We start from the raw sequence: 16,533 nt of genomic DNA, 5'->3' as shown, positions 1-16,533 counted from the left end.
AATGGCTCTGACTGAGCCCATGTTAGTTTGAAGTAATACTGATGTGTTTGCAAACATTCATTATGAGAGGAGGATGATCCAGTGAGGCAGACAACATTGGCCTGGACAGAAGGAGGAGAAGACCATGGGGGGATAGGGGGAGGAGAAGACCGTGGGGGGGATAGGGGGAGGAGAAGACCATGGAGGGGATAGGTGAAGGAGAAGACCATGGAGGGGATAGGGGGAGGATCATTTTTTTATTTATTTTTTTATTTAACTAGGCAAGTCAGTTAAGAACAATTTCTTATTTACAATGACGGCCTAGGAACAGTGGGTTAACTGCCTTGTCCAGGGGCAGAATGACAGATTTTTACCTTGTCAGCTCGGGGATTCAATCTTACAACCTTTCGGTTACTAGTCCAACGCTCTAACCACTAGACTACCTGCTGCCCCAGAATGGAGGGGATAGGGGGGAGGAGAAGACCATGGGGGATAGGGGAAGGAGAAGACCGTGGAGGGGATAGGGGAAGGAGAAGACCATGGAGGGGATAGGGGGAGGAGAAGACTATGGAGGGGATAGGGGAGGAGAAGACCATGGAGGGGATAGGGGGAGAAGAAGACCATGGAGGGGATAGGGGAAGAAGAAGACCATGGAGGGGATAGGGGGAGGAGAAGACCATGGAGGGGATAGGGTGAGGAGAAGACCATGGAGGGTATAGGGGAGGAGAAGACCATGGAGGGGATAGGGGGAGGAAAAGACCATGGAGGGGATAGGGGAGGAGAAGACCATGGAGGGTATAGGGGAGGAGAAGACCATGGAGGGGATAGGGGAGGAGAAGACCATGGAGGGGATAGAGGGAGGAGAAGACCGTGGAGGGGATAGGGGAAGGAGAAGACCATGGAGGGGATAGGGGAAGGAGAAGACCATGGAGGGGATAGGGGGAGAAGAAGACCATGGAGGGGATAGGGGAGGAGAAGACCGTGGAGGGGATAGGGGAAGGAGAAGACCATGGAGGGGATAGGGGGAGGAGAAGACTATGGAGGGGATAGGGGGAGGAGAAGACCATGGAGGGGATAGGGGAGGAGAAGAAGACCATGGAGGGGATAGGGGGAGAAGAAGACCATGGAGGGTATAGGGGCAGGAGAATACCATGGAGGGGATAGGGGGAGGAGAAGACCATGGAGGGGATAGGGTGAGGAGAAGACCATGGAGGGGATAGAGGAGGAGAAGACCATGCAGGGGATAGGGGGAGGAGAAGTCCATGGAGGGGATAGGGTGAGGAGAAGACCATGGAGGGGATGGGGTGAGGAGAAGACCATGGAGGGGATAGGGGGAGAAGAAGACCATGGAGGGGATAGGAGGAGGATAAGACCATGGAGGGGATAGTGTGAGGAGAAGACCATGGAGGGTATAGGGGGAGGATAAGACCATGGAGGGGATAGAGGGAGGAGAAGACCATGGAGGGGATAGGGGAGGAGAAGACCATGGAGGGGATAGGGGAGGAGAAGACCATGGAGGGGATAGAGAGAAGACCATGGAGGGGATAGGGTGAGGAGAAGACCATGGAGGGGATAGGGGGAGAAGAAGACCATGGAGGGGATAGGGGGAGGAGAAGACCGTGGAGGGGATAGGGAAGGAGAAGACCATGGAGGGGATAGGGGGAGGAGAAGACTATGGAGGGGATAGGGGGAGGAGAAGACCATGGAGGGGATAGAAGGAGGAGAAGACCATGGAGGGGATAGGGGGAGGAGAAGACCATGGAGGGGATAGGGGGAGGAGAAGACCATGGAGGGGATAGAGGGAGGAGAAGACCATGGAGGGGATAGAGGGAGGAGAAGACCATGGAGGGGATAGGGGGAGAAAGAGAAGGAGGAGATGTGGGAATGAAAAGAGCTAAAGCCTTACAATAAAACACTGAGAAAGTATTCTGAATTATTAGTATACTGAATATGCTTTATAAAATAGAGAGAGAGATAGAGAGAGAGTAGGAAAGAGAGAGAGATAGAGAGACAGAGAGAGAAAATACAAGAATGAGGGAGTGAGAGAGGAAAGAAAAAACAGAGTGAAAGAGAGAAAACGAAGAGAGGGAGTGAAAGAGAGAAAACGAAGAGAGGGAGTGAAAGAGAGAAAACGAAGAGAGGGAGTGAAAGAGAGAAAACGAAGAGAGGGAGTGAAAGAGAGAAAACGAAGAGAAGGAGTGAAAGAGAGAAAACGAAGAGAGGGAGTGAAAGAGAGAAAAGTGAAGGACAGACAGGACAGGGATTTTCTCCACTTGTGTGAGACGTGGAAAAGGCATTAGTGTTGTACGGTGAGAAAAAAGTCACCAACAGGTGTGACATCTCTACAGCACCTCTAAACCTGGAGCATCACTCTGGAGCCTCACTCTGTCCAATGTGTGTGTGTGTGTATGTGTGTGTGTATGCCCATCACTCTGGAGCCTCAGTCTGCCCTCCCTGGAGAACTAACTAGGAGTACTCTACCCACAGTACCCCCTCCACATCCCACATGGTCCACAGTCTGGATCACAGGCTCAAACCAGTGGGGAGGTTGCCTGGCTCTACAATATGGATATACCGTTAAACACCACACACACACACATATACAGTAGCTCTAAGAAACACATATTAGAAATCGAAATGAACGTGTCATTTTGGATGTAGGCTACTGCTCAACTGGAGAAAATGAAGTTTGAGTTGTAACACCCAAACACAGAGAGGAGAGGGATTAGACTCTACAGTCTTTCAGCGTGACCCCTCACCTCTGACCCCTATACAACTCCCTGACCCCTGAGCAGTGTGTGGATATGATGCTCTAAATGACCAACACACAGGTCTATAGTGATCTGGAGTAGGACTTGATTGAGGGGGCTGGGGGGTGAGGCTAGAGGGGACAATAGAGGGGTCACAAGGTCAACACACCCACCATCCTAGGACTTACTTGTGGGGGTTAAGACTATCGCCATCAGGTCAATGTGCTGGGGGTCAGACCCAGACTCAGACTCAGACCCAGACTCAAACTCAGACCCAAACTCAGACCCATACTCAAACCCATACTCATAATCAGACCTAGACACAGATTCATACTGACACACTAAACCCTTCTGCTTGGCAATGATATAAACTCATCTACTGGGAAGTATCAGTAAAGGATTACAAATCAGCATTCCTTTTCTGTTTGGTGAAGATAAGTTCAAATTGATAGAAAAAGGTTTCAGCTATTTAATCCATTAAAATGGAAAAAAGGCACTCTAACACAGTTTAATTAATACATGACCAAACAATGTTCCCCTGCTCCTCAATGACAAAGATTTGACTCTGTTTTGACGGAGACAAATGGAGAAGTTTAAACGTTAAAAGCCAAGGGGAAGCTTTGGAAAGAGATTTCTGCCTCGGTCTACATCGGTCTGTTCCTTCAAAGGCATTGTGGAAGTTCTGTGGCCTCTTTCCCATTGGCTTTAGCTGGATTCCACTAGCGACAGGGCTATAAGGCCGGCCAGCACGCAACCAATGGTACTTCTCAGGACCCCAACACAGTCTCTGTGACTGGAAGGCAAAAACAGTGATACCAATCGTTTCACCTTGCATGCAGAGATCCCCAGAAACTCCTTGTCCAAACGAGTAATAAAGATTTGAAATGATAGAAACTCTCAAAGCATTCCGTGAACAGTATTAAAGGGGTTGGGAAATGCGGTTTCACCATGACTAGAGACAACAGAAATACTCTACTTAACCTTTGAACCTTTTATTACTCAGTGATTCCTTATTGTAAAGTGAGTTGAAGTGTATATTGTAGCCTCTCTGATGAGACACAGCACTTAACATATGTTTTTTAAAGCACTAAAACTGCAAATGAACAAGCACATCTGTAAAGTGGACAACAGATAACGGCTTCAAAGGCAAAACCGCTGATATTGATGTGAGGTTGGTGTTTACGCACAACATCACCAATGACCCTCACAGCATTCCCTGTTTGAAAGGGGATTGGGAAATTCTTCTCTGTTAGGGACAGAACAAGCGAAGGGACATACTACAGTACACTACAGTACAGTATATTACACTACAAGGCAGTACAGTGCACGACAGTACATTATACTACACCACACAGGGTCTAGTGCCTGTCTATCTGTCCGCTTGGAGTTAAAAACATGCTACCCTCTCTCTCTCTCACACACCCAACGTTGCTCTCACGAACACGGACCTGTGTCTCATTTCCACAATGAAGCAGTAGAGCAGTAGCGTGTCAGTCTGCCTTCCTCTTCCTCTCTCTCCCTCTCCAGCCAACAAGGAAAAGTATTCCTAGTTGTAGCAGGGCTGTTTCCCCTAGCTACCTGAAATCCAGAGTCAGGCGGCTAGGGAAGCATGTGGAAGAGAGGCTGGACATCAATTGGGTGAAACTGGGAGGTCGGATCATCCTTACAAAACAGGAATTGACACGCTGGTGCAAATAAGAATAAGAAGAAGAGACGGCTCCTTGTTGCTATTCTGGAGAGAACAGAGCAGGATTCAGTTAGAACCCTGGCTCATGGAACTCATCTTTATCCCATCTCTCCAACACAATCAACTCTTTCATTCAACATAGAGATCAACTGGATTCTGGAATGCTCATAATCAACCCAGCACATTCTACGTACTTAGCCCTAGAAATCAACAGCCCAGACAAGCGAGAAAATCCACTATAACGTTAGCTATAGCCAGTGCTGGCTTGACGGCAAGCGCCATTACATCACACCTGTCTAAGTGAATGAACAGGGGAGTGATGAGAGCTTTCTCTGAGACAGAGTGCAGCGTCGTGGAACCACACAGGCTGCTGCTGCTGTTGAAGGGAGAGCCGGGAGAGGAGAGGCATGTCAGCCATCAAACATTAACACCAGGGCCTATTTGTGCGCCGCGTTACGTGTCGATGACACCACAGCAGCAGCAGATGCCTGTGACACACACACAGCGCCCGGGGCGCCTAGGAAACAGCAATTGCTTTTGACTCCGTAGAACAAGGGGAGTGCCTGCCTGCCGCCCGCTTACTGAACACACACACTTCCTGTTGGCATAATGTGGTGGCAGCCAATCAGAATAGGAGCTCCTCAGTTCCAGTGTACAGATGACCAACTCCATCGGATGCGGGCCACCACCGGCATTCTCTAACCTTCCCTACCTCTGGCTGTGACTCTGTGGCTGAGTGCACTGGGGATAGATGGCTACTGTACTGCATACTGTAACAGCAAACGGCATTGTACTGTTGTAAATATATGGCTGTGTGGTTCAGTGCATACCCATGCACTTTCGTAGCTGTCTACATACCACCACAGACCGAGGCTGGCACTAAAACCGCACTCACTGAGCTGTATTCCGCCATAAGCAAACAGGAAAACGCTCATTCAGAGGTGGCGCTCCTAGTGGCCGGGGACTGTAATGCAGTTTAACCTAATTTCTATCAGCATGATAAATGTGCAACCAGAGGGGAAAACAGAGATTAAAGGTGGTACAAAGTGCTCCCTCGCCCTCCATTTGGCAAATCTGACCATAACTCTATCCTCCGGATTCCTGCTTATAAGCAAAAAGGAGCGGGACTCTAACTGGGAAGCTTGTAAGAAATCCCGCTATGCCCTCTGACGAACCATCAAACAGACAAAGCGTCAACACAGAATGAAGATCGAATCGTACTATGCCAGCTCTGACTCTCGTCGGATGTGGCAGGGCTTACAGACTACAAAGGGAAGCACAGCTGAGAGCTGCCCAGTGACACGAGCCTACCAGACGAGCTAAATAACCTCTATGCTTGCAAGTAAAACTGAAACATGCACAAGAGCATCAGCTGTTCCGGACGACTGTGTGATCACGCTCTCCGCAGCCGATGTGAGTAAAACCTTTAAACAGGTCAACATTCACAAGGCCGCTGGGCCAGACGGATTACCAGGATGTGTACTCTGAGCATGCGCTGACCAACTTGCAATTGTCTTCACTGACATTTTCAACCTCTCCCTGTCTGAGTCTGTAATACCAACATGTTTGAAGCAGACCGCCATAGTCCCTGTGACCAAGAACACTAAGGTAACCTGCCTAAATGACTACTGACCCGTAGCACTCACGTCTGTAGCCATGAAATTCTTTGAAAGGCTGGTCATGGCTCAAATCAACACCATTATCCCTGAAACCCTAGACCACCTACAATTTGCATACCACCCTAACAGATCCACAGATTAGGCAATCTCTATTGCACTCCACACTGCCCTTTCCACACCTGGACAAAAGTAACACCTATGTGAGAATGCTATTCATTGACTACATTTCAGCGTTCAACACCATAGTGCCCTCAAAGCTCATCACTAAGCTAAGGACCCTGGGACTACACACCTCCCTCTGGAACTGGATCCTGGACTTCCTGACGGGCCGCCCCCAGGTGGTAAGGGTAGGTAACAACACATCCGCCACGCTGATCCTCAACACGGGGGCCCCTCAGGGGTGTGTGCTCAGTCCTGTCCTATACTCCCTGTTCTTTAATTATTTGTTATCTCTTAGTGTCTGTACTATTTTAAAGAATGTTACTGTACTAATGTAAACAGCTACTGTCTGTACTATTTTAAAGAAGGTTACTGTACTAATGTAAACAGCTACTGTCTGTACTATTTTAAAGATTGTTACTGTACTAATGTAAACAGCTACTGTCTGTACTGTTTTAAAGCTCTGTGAACTACTCTACTAAATAGTGTCACAGATAGCTTTCAACCATGAACACAAATGAATCAATTAACAGTTAGCTCTCACTCTCCTTCTCTGAAACCCTCTTACCCCCTCTCCCTCTTCCTCCGCCTCCCCACAAATCGCACATCACCAAGAGAGTGTGTATGTGTGTGACATAAACAGTGACCCGTTAAATGTGACAGTTTGTGTTGGGGACACACATGCAACCCTCCAACCCAGACCCCCCCCCCGATTCATTAATTATTAATGAAAATTACCCAGAAAGTGTGTGTGTTTGTGTGTTTCTGTTTGTCTGTGTGTGTGTATGTGTCTGTGTGTTGAGGGGAAGCAGCTCGAGCTCACACTGGGGAGAGGGGTGGGGATAACACACGCGCGCGCGCACACACACACACACACACACACACACACACACACACACACACACACACACACACACAGGGGAAGGAGTGAACTGCCCGCCACCACACCATGGGCCAAGAGACACCAATGGGACGTGTGAAATATGTATGTAGCTAATGGCCCAAACGAACAAGGTCAATCCCAGGTGAGGTCCCCAAATCCTCCTGCTAAACCCCATCTCTAACCGTAGGGGAGAGAACATTCAACCTCATCATAGGTTGTTAGCAGTGACGTAGAGGTAACAACATCCTCCTGCTAAACTCCATCTCTAACCGTAGGGGAGAGAACATTCAACCTCATCATAGGTTGTTAGCAGTGACGTAGAGGTAACAACATCCTCCTGCTAAACCCCATCTCTAACTGTAGGGGAGAGAACATTCAACCTCATCATAGGTTGTTAGCAGTGACGTAGAGGTAACAAACAAACAAATCGGTAGGAAAACGTTGATTTCCGTTAATGGAAACTAAAGTAACGCTCCCTGTATTTTCAATACATTTATTCCTGCAAAAAGTGGGTAAACACTCTCTCTCTCAAAAACAAAAAAAAAGGTTACCTGCGTTTACCCACCACTACACCACCGTTTAGTGATAGTTCAAGCCCCGAGCACAGGCCTTGACTGTCTAGTTGTAGATTCTGGATACATCTTAAAGCATTACTCCAGGACTGAACGGAAATGGTACAATACTGAGATGGTTCACTCATTAGAGGACTGTTCCATTCATGTTATGTTATGTTTCCCTTCGCCTGTCGGTGAGATGCTGGACCCGGACATATTAGTAATAATCGTATTTTAGCCTCATTGATATCTCTGTCATGCTGTGCAGCACAATAACAATGCTAAACGCTTTGAATCACGTTATATGACCCTATATTTAGCTTGGTAATGAGGAACATTATTAAGATGTGATTAAGGCCATTCTATGCTTATGACGTGATGTGAACTTTTGTATAATTGAAATCAAAACATGAGTAATTATACAGCCAGTATTCCATGCAACAAGGCACATGGATTTCCTGAGTGGCTGAGCAGGTGCAGTAGAGGAGAGAGAGAGCGACGCTGCCTGGGACACAACACTATACAACGTTACTACAACGCCACAGGCTGGTCCCAGATCTGTTAGGGCTGTCTTGCCAACTGCTACGGTCACTGTCATGCCAAACTTGACCATAGGAGTTGGTTATACAGCACAAACAGATCTGGGACCAGGATACTTTAATGCTGTACTACGACACCGCACCAGAAAGTTGCTCTACAGGGCTTCCACTTTAGCCTTGGTACCAGTCGTTGTGCTTTGTTGTCATGCCAAACAAGGAGTGGCAAGGAGTGGAATGATAGCACAAACGGACTGGTACCCAGGCTACTTCCACTCTCCGTTCTAGCGTGAGATCAGTGCCTCTCTGGGTGGGGAGGATCGACTTAACCCTCTACACACACCAGGGAGGCTTAGGATCAGGAAGTAGAAATAGAACAGGTGTAGCTTAGCACAACACTCAACACTCACAAACCCTTCCCCACCCAAACTATCCTTTATTTTAGAAAACAGAACCACTAGCATTAATTCATTAATTAACCACTTGCATAAACAACATCTGAAGAGTGCAGTATGTACTGCTCCCACACACACACACGTACGCACGCACGCACACACACACACACGAGGATGATAATAACATGAACTGAAAAGCGATGTAGTGTTACGTAAGCCCTAATCTGCCTGCTCTCAGATCACAGCAGAGCAGATGGCCTATCCTGGAAACAGTGGTGTTTGGATGCCCATAAAGCTCAATCAGGACAACCAAGTGTAAATACAACATTTTACATTCACGTCATTTAGCAGACCGTCTCATCCAGAGCGACTTACAGGAGCAATTAGGGTTAAGTGCCTTGCTCAATGGCAAATTAACAGATTCAAACCAGCGACCTTTTGGTTACTGGCACAACGCTCTAACCGCTAGAGTACCTGCAGCCAAACACAACTACAATACAACTTAGGCCAGGATTCAATCGGATCACGTTTTGTCTGCTATGCGCCATTTAAAGGTCATTTCCGACTGAGCTGACATATGCAGTGTTTACCGTGAACACGGGAACATCGCCTTTAAAAGGTGCAGTCGACAAAGAGCGTTCGGACTGAATCCGGGACTACAACTTTTTTTGAATGGAAAACAATACGAAGGTCACAAGACTGACTACCCCAGACAATACTGAAAGCTTAAAGAGAGAGGGAGCGCTCCCAGTTGAATAACCTCCACCACACTCGACTGAATAAATCAATCAATGAATCATGATGTCTCAACTGAAAGGAAAGCGCACACATGCCTGAAAGAAATGATCCAGAAAGAAACCTTGAAGAAGCAAGATGTCCTCAGAGACTAATAAAACATGTGTGTTTGGCTTCCTGCCAGATCCCGCTGTCCGTCTGTATAAACAACACTTAAAAAAACAACATGTACCGTGAAATGTCCTTGACGCTGTCAACTTGGTTAAAATTAGGATGTTTATTTTATTAAAAGATAGTAGGCCTCCTGAGTGTGAAAATCTGTCATTTGTTTCTCTTTTCCCCCCGGTACTTCTTTGTGATTCCGTCTTTAAAAAGCACATCCCCTTGTTGCAAAGCATTTCCCAATGGGATATTAAAGTATACTATTACATTCTCTTCCTCTTCAAGACTGTCTGAAAGCACTTTGTTCATCTGAGGGTGAGGACAGCTGCACAGCAACAACAGACGGCTAACATGATCACAGTACCACTGTATCATGGTCACAACAAGCAATGCTACTATTGTCACATAATGTGGCTTTAATCAGCTGATCAGGACAGGCGAGAAGTGCATATGACACAGTACAGTTGGAGAGGACTATGTAGCTGGCTAAGAGGACTCCTTCCTCTTCCTGGAATACCTGGGATACATTTTGATGCCGCAATGAGCTGTGAATTGGCTTACAGTGGTTTGCTGATGACTCTCATTGCCAAGGTTATCTGATCCAAGCACATAGCCATGCTGTACTGTTCAACCTCCTTGGACTCAATGAATCCCTGTCTGTTCAGGGCTAGCTCCCAAATTACACCCCATAGCTGGATATGGGGGGTAATCTATTTTGGGTGAGCCGGGGGCTATTTCAGCCCCCCCCCCCCCCATTGCTTAGCAACTCAACACCATGAGTCTCTCTTACTGATGTGGGTAACAGAAGGAAGCGAATTCTGAAATGTTAAGACAGAGCTGAGGACATGTTAAGTTAGAACTGCTTTTTTAACCTACATGGAAGTGTACAGTTTGGAACACGAGCCTTAAGTGTACATGTTCATACTGTAATACTAGAACACATACAGTTGAAGCCGGAAGTTGACGTACAACTTAGATTGGAGTCATTGAAACTCGTTTTTCGACCCCTCCACACATTTCTTGTTAACAAACTATAGTTTTGGCAAGTCGGTTAGGACATCTACTTTGTGCATGACAAGTAATTTTTCCAACAATTGTTTACTGACAGATTATTTCACCAGAAAATGATGTCATGGCTTTAGAAGCTTCTGATTGTCATAGTTTGGTCAATTGGAGGTTTAACTGTGGATGTATTTCAAGGCCTACATTCAAACCCAGTGCCTCTTTGCTTGACAACATGGGAAAATCAAAAGAAATCAGTCAAGACCTCAGATGTTTTTTTATACCTCCTCTAGTCTGGTTCATCCTTGGGAGCAATTCCCAACCACCTGAAGGTACCACGTTCATCTGTACAAACAATAGTACACAAGTATAAACACCATGGGACCACGCAGCCGTTATACTGCTCAGGGAGGAGATGTGTTCTGTCTCCTAGAGATTAACTTACTTTGGTGCGAAAAGTGCTAATCAATCCCAAAATAACAGCAAAGGACCTCGTGAAGATGCTGGAGGAAACAGGTACAAAAGTATCTATATCCACAGTAAAACGAGTCCTATATTGACATAACCTGAAAGGCTGCTCAGCAAGGAAGAGGCCACTGCTCCAAAACCGCCATAAAAAAGCCAGACTACGGTTTGCAACTGCACATGGGGACAAAGATCGTACTTTTTGGAGAAATGTCCTCTGGTCTGATGAAACAAAAATATAACTGTTTGGCAACAATGACCATCGTTATGCTTAAGGACAACAAAGTCAAGGTATTGGAGTGGCCATCACATAGCCCTGACCTCAATCCTATAGAACATTTGTGGGCAGAACTGAAAAAGCATGTGCGAGCAGGGAGGCCTACAAACCTGACTCCGTTACACCAGCTCTGTCAGGAGGAATTGGCCAAAATTCACCCAATTTATTGTGGGAAGCTTGTGGAAGGCTACTCGAAACGTTTGACCCAAGTTAAACAATTTAAAAGCAATGCCACCAAATACTAATTGAATGTATGTAAACTTCTGACTCACTGGGAATGTGATGAAAGAAAGAAATGTTGAAATATATCATTCTCTCTACTATTATTCTGACGTTTCACATTCTTAAAATAAAGTGGTGATTCTAACTGACCTAAAACAGGGAATTTTTACTAGGATTAAATGACAGGAATTGTAATAAACTGAGTTTAAATGTATTTGACTAAGGTGTATGTGTCACGCCCTGGTCTAAGTATTTAGTGTTTTCTTCATGTATTGGGTCAGGCCAGGGAGTGGCATAGAGTTTTTGTATTGTGGTGTGTTTTGTCTTGGGATTTTGGAATGTGTGTATAGTGGGATTGTAGCTTAGTGGGGTGTTCTAGGAGAGTCTATGGCTGTCTGAAGTGGTTCTCAATCAGAGGCAGGTGTTTACCGTTGTCTCTGATTGGGAACCATATTTAGGCAGCCATATTCTTTGGTTGTATTGTGGGTGATTGTCCTGTGTGTCTTGATGTCCTGGTTAGAGGTTAGTAGACACTTGTATAGGCTGTTTTCGTTTTGTAGTGTTAGTGTTTTGTTGTGTGTTACGTTTGTTTATTAAAGATGAATCACAATAGACACGCTGCAGTTTGGTCCGACTCTCCTTCACCATTAGAAAGCCGTTACAGTATGTAAACTTCCGAATTCAACTGTAACTGTGTTTTCTTATGTGTAAAATGTCACTACGTAGAGTAAGGGAATAGCAGCTCTGAATCCAGCTGAGCCAAACCTCAGCGCTGTGCACCACTCGTCATAAACAACACTTCCTCTTTAACAACAAAACACTTCCAAGAACTGATGCATCGGCCATTCCAGTTCCACTAGGAGTGTCTGACGCTGGATGATGTAGCCTACAGGGCAACAACACACACACACACTGCATGGTGGCCCTGATCCTGTTTGATGTAGCCTACAGGGCAACAACACACACACACACACTGCATGGTGGCCCTGACGCTGGATGATGTAGCCTACAGGGCAACAACACACACACACACACTGCATGGTGGCCCTGACGCTGGATGATGTAGCCTACAGGGCAACAACACACACACACACTGCATGGTGGCCCTGACGCTGGATGATGTAGCCTACAGGGCAACAACACACACACACACTGCATGGTGACCCTGACGCTGGATGATGTAGCCTACAGGGCAACAACACACACACACACTGCATGGTGGCCCTGACACTGGATGATGTAGCCTACAGGGCAACAACACACACACACACTGCATGGTGGCCCTGATCCTGTTTGATGTAGCCTGCAGGGCAACAACACACACACACACTGCATGGTGGCACTGACGCTGGATGATGTAGCCTACAGGGCAACAACACACACACACACTGCATGGTGGCCCTGACGCTGGATGATGTAGCCTACAGGGCAACAACACACACACACACTGCATGGTGGCCCTGACGCTGGATGATGTAGCCTACAGGGCAACAACACACACACACACTGCATGGTGGCCCTGACGCTGGATGATGTAGCCTACAGGGCAACAACACACACACACACTGCATGGTGGCCCTGACGCTGGATGATGTAGCCTACAGGGCAACAACACACACACACACTGCATGGTGGCCCTGACGCTGGATGATGTAGCCTACAGGGCAACAACACACACACACACTGCATGGTGGCCCTGACGCTGGATGATGTAGCCTACAGGGCAACAACACACACACACACTGCATGGTGGCCCTGACGCTGGATGATGTAGCCTACAGGGCAACAACACACACACACACACACACACACACACTGCATGGTGGCCCTGACGCTGGATGATGTAGCCTACAGGGCAACAACACACACACACATACACACACTGCATGGTGGCCCTGACGCTGGATGATGTAGCCTACAGGGCAACAACACACACACACACACACATACACACACTGCATGGTGGCCCTGACGCTGGATGATGTAGCCTACAGGGCAACAACACATGCACGCATACACATACACACACACACACTGCATGGTGGCCCTGATCCTGTTTGATGTAGCCTACAGGCCAACAACACACACACACACACTGCATGGTGGCCCTGACGCTGGATGATGTAGCCTACAGGGCAACAACACACACACACACACACACTGCATGGTGGCCCTGATCCTGTTTGATGTAGCCTACAGGGCAACAACACACACACACATACACATACACACACTGCATGGTGGCCCTGACGCTGGATGATGTAGCCTACAGGGCAACAACACACACACACATACACATACACACACACTGCATGGTGGCCCTGACGCTGGATGATGTATCCTACAGGGCAACAACACACACACACACACACATACACACACACACACTGCATGGTGGCCCTGACGCTGGATGATGTAGCCTACAGGGCAACAACACACATACATACACACACACACACTGCATGGTGGCCCTGACGCTGGATGATGTAGCCTACAGGGCAACAACACACACACGCACACACATACACATACACACACTGCATGGTGGCCCTGACGCTGGATGATGTAGCCTACAGGGCAACAACACACACACACACACACATACACACACTGCATGGTGGCCCTGACGATGGATGATGTAGCCTACAGGGCAACAACACATACACGCATACACACACACACACTGCATGGTGGCCCTGATCCTGTTTGATGTAGCCTACAGGCCAACAACACACACACACACACACACACTGCATGGTGGCCCTGACGCTGGATGATGTAGCCTACAGGGCAACAACACACACACACACACACACTGCATGGTGGCCCTGATCCTGTTTGATGTAGCCTACAGGGCAACAACACACACCCGCATACACATACACACACTGCATGGTGGCCCTGATCCTGTTTGATGTAGCCTACAGGGCAACAACACACACACACACACACACACACACACACACACACACACACACTGCATGGTGGCCCTGATCCTGGATGATGTAGCCTACAGGGCAACAACACACACACGCATACACACACACACACACACTGCATGGTGGCCCTGATCCTGTTTGATGTAGCCTACAGGGCAACAACACACACACACACACTGCATGGTGGCCCTGATCCTGTTTGATGTAGCCTACAGGGCAACAACACACACACACACGCATACACATACACACACTGCATGGTGGCCCTGATCCTGTTTGATGTAGCCTACAGGGCAACAACACACACACACATACACATACACACACTGCATGGTGGCCCTGATCCTGTTTGATGTAGCCTACAGGGCAACAACACACACACACACACACACTGCATGGTGGCCCTGATCCTGGATGATGTAGCCTACAGGGCAACAACACACACACACACACACACACACACACACACACACACACACACACACACACACACACACACACACACACACTGCATGGTGGCCCTGATCCTGTTTGATGTAGCCTACAGGGCAACAACACACACACACATACACATACACACACTGCATGGTGGCCCTGATCCTGTTTGATGTAGCCTACAGGGCAACAACACACGCACACACACACACTGCATGGTGGCCCTGATCCTGGATGATGTAGCCTACAGGGCTACAACACACACACACACACACACACACACACTGCATGGTGGCCCTGATCCTGTTTGATGTAGCCTACAGGGCAACAACACACGCACACACACACACTGCATGGTGGCCCTGATCCTGGATGATGTAGCCTACAGGGCAACAACACACACACACACTGCATGGTGGCCCTGACACTGGATGATGTAGCCTACAGGGCAACAACACACACACACACTGCATGGTGGCCCTGATCCTGTTTGATGTAGCCTGCAGGGCAACAACACACACACACACTGCATGGTGGCACTGACGCTGGATGATGTAGCCTACAGGGCAACAACACACACACACACTGCATGGTGGCCCTGACGCTGGATGATGTAGCCTACAGGGCAACAACACACACACACACTGCATGGTGGCCCTGACGCTGGATGATGTAGCCTACAGGGCAACAACACACACACACACTGCATGGTGGCCCTGACGCTGGATGATGTAGCCTACAGGGCAACAACACACACACACACTGCATGGTGGCCCTGACGCTGGATGATGTAGCCTACAGGGCAACAACACACACACACACTGCATGGTGGCCCTGACGCTGGATGATGTAGCCTACAGGGCAACAACACACACACACACTGCATGGTGGCCCTGACGCTGGATGATGTAGCCTACAGGGCAACAACACACACACACACTGCATGGTGGCCCTGACGCTGGATGATGTAGCCTACAGGGCAACAACACACACACACACACACACACTGCATGGTGGCCCTGACGCTGGATGATGTAGCCTACAGGGCAACAACACACACACACATACACATACACACACTGCATGGTGGCCCTGACGCTGGATGATGTAGCCTACAGGGCAACAACACACACACACACACACATACACACACACACACTGCATGGTGGCCCTGACGCTGGATGATGTAGCCTACAGGGCAACAACACACACACACACACACATACACACACTGCATGGTGGCCCTGACGCTGGATGATGTAGCCTACAGGGCAACAACACATGCACGCATACACATACACACACACACACACACACTGCATGGTGGCCCTGATCCTGTTTGATGTAGCCTACAGGCCAACAACACACACACACACACTGCATGGTGGCCCTGACGCTGGATGATGTAGCCTACAGGGCAACAACACACACACACACACACACTGCATGGTGGCCCTGATCCTGTTTGATGTAGCCTACAGGGCAACAACACACACACACATACACATACACACACTGCATGGTGGCCCTGACGCTGGATGATGTAGCCTACAGGGCAACAACACACACACACATACACATACACACACACTGCATGGTGGCCCTGACGCTGGATGATGTATCCTACAGGGCAACAACACACATACATACACACATACACACACACACACTGCATGGTGGCCCTGACGCTGGATGATGTAGCCTACAGGGCAACAACACACACACGCACACACA

General features: G+C 48.1%; 1 protein-coding gene across 1 annotated transcript in view; it reads right to left on the bottom strand.

Moving 5' to 3' along the window:
* The window catches only part of ahr1b (aryl hydrocarbon receptor 1b), a 124,072-nt gene that overhangs the window by 72,352 nt on the left and 35,187 nt on the right, over positions 1-16,533 (bottom strand).

Source organism: Oncorhynchus nerka, linkage group LG5 (genome assembly GCF_034236695.1).
Source record: "Oncorhynchus nerka isolate Pitt River linkage group LG5, Oner_Uvic_2.0, whole genome shotgun sequence".
NCBI lineage: Eukaryota > Metazoa > Chordata > Actinopteri > Salmoniformes > Salmonidae > Oncorhynchus > Oncorhynchus nerka.
Note: the sequence above shows the minus strand (reverse complement) of the source record. Positions and strands in the feature narration are given on the sequence as shown.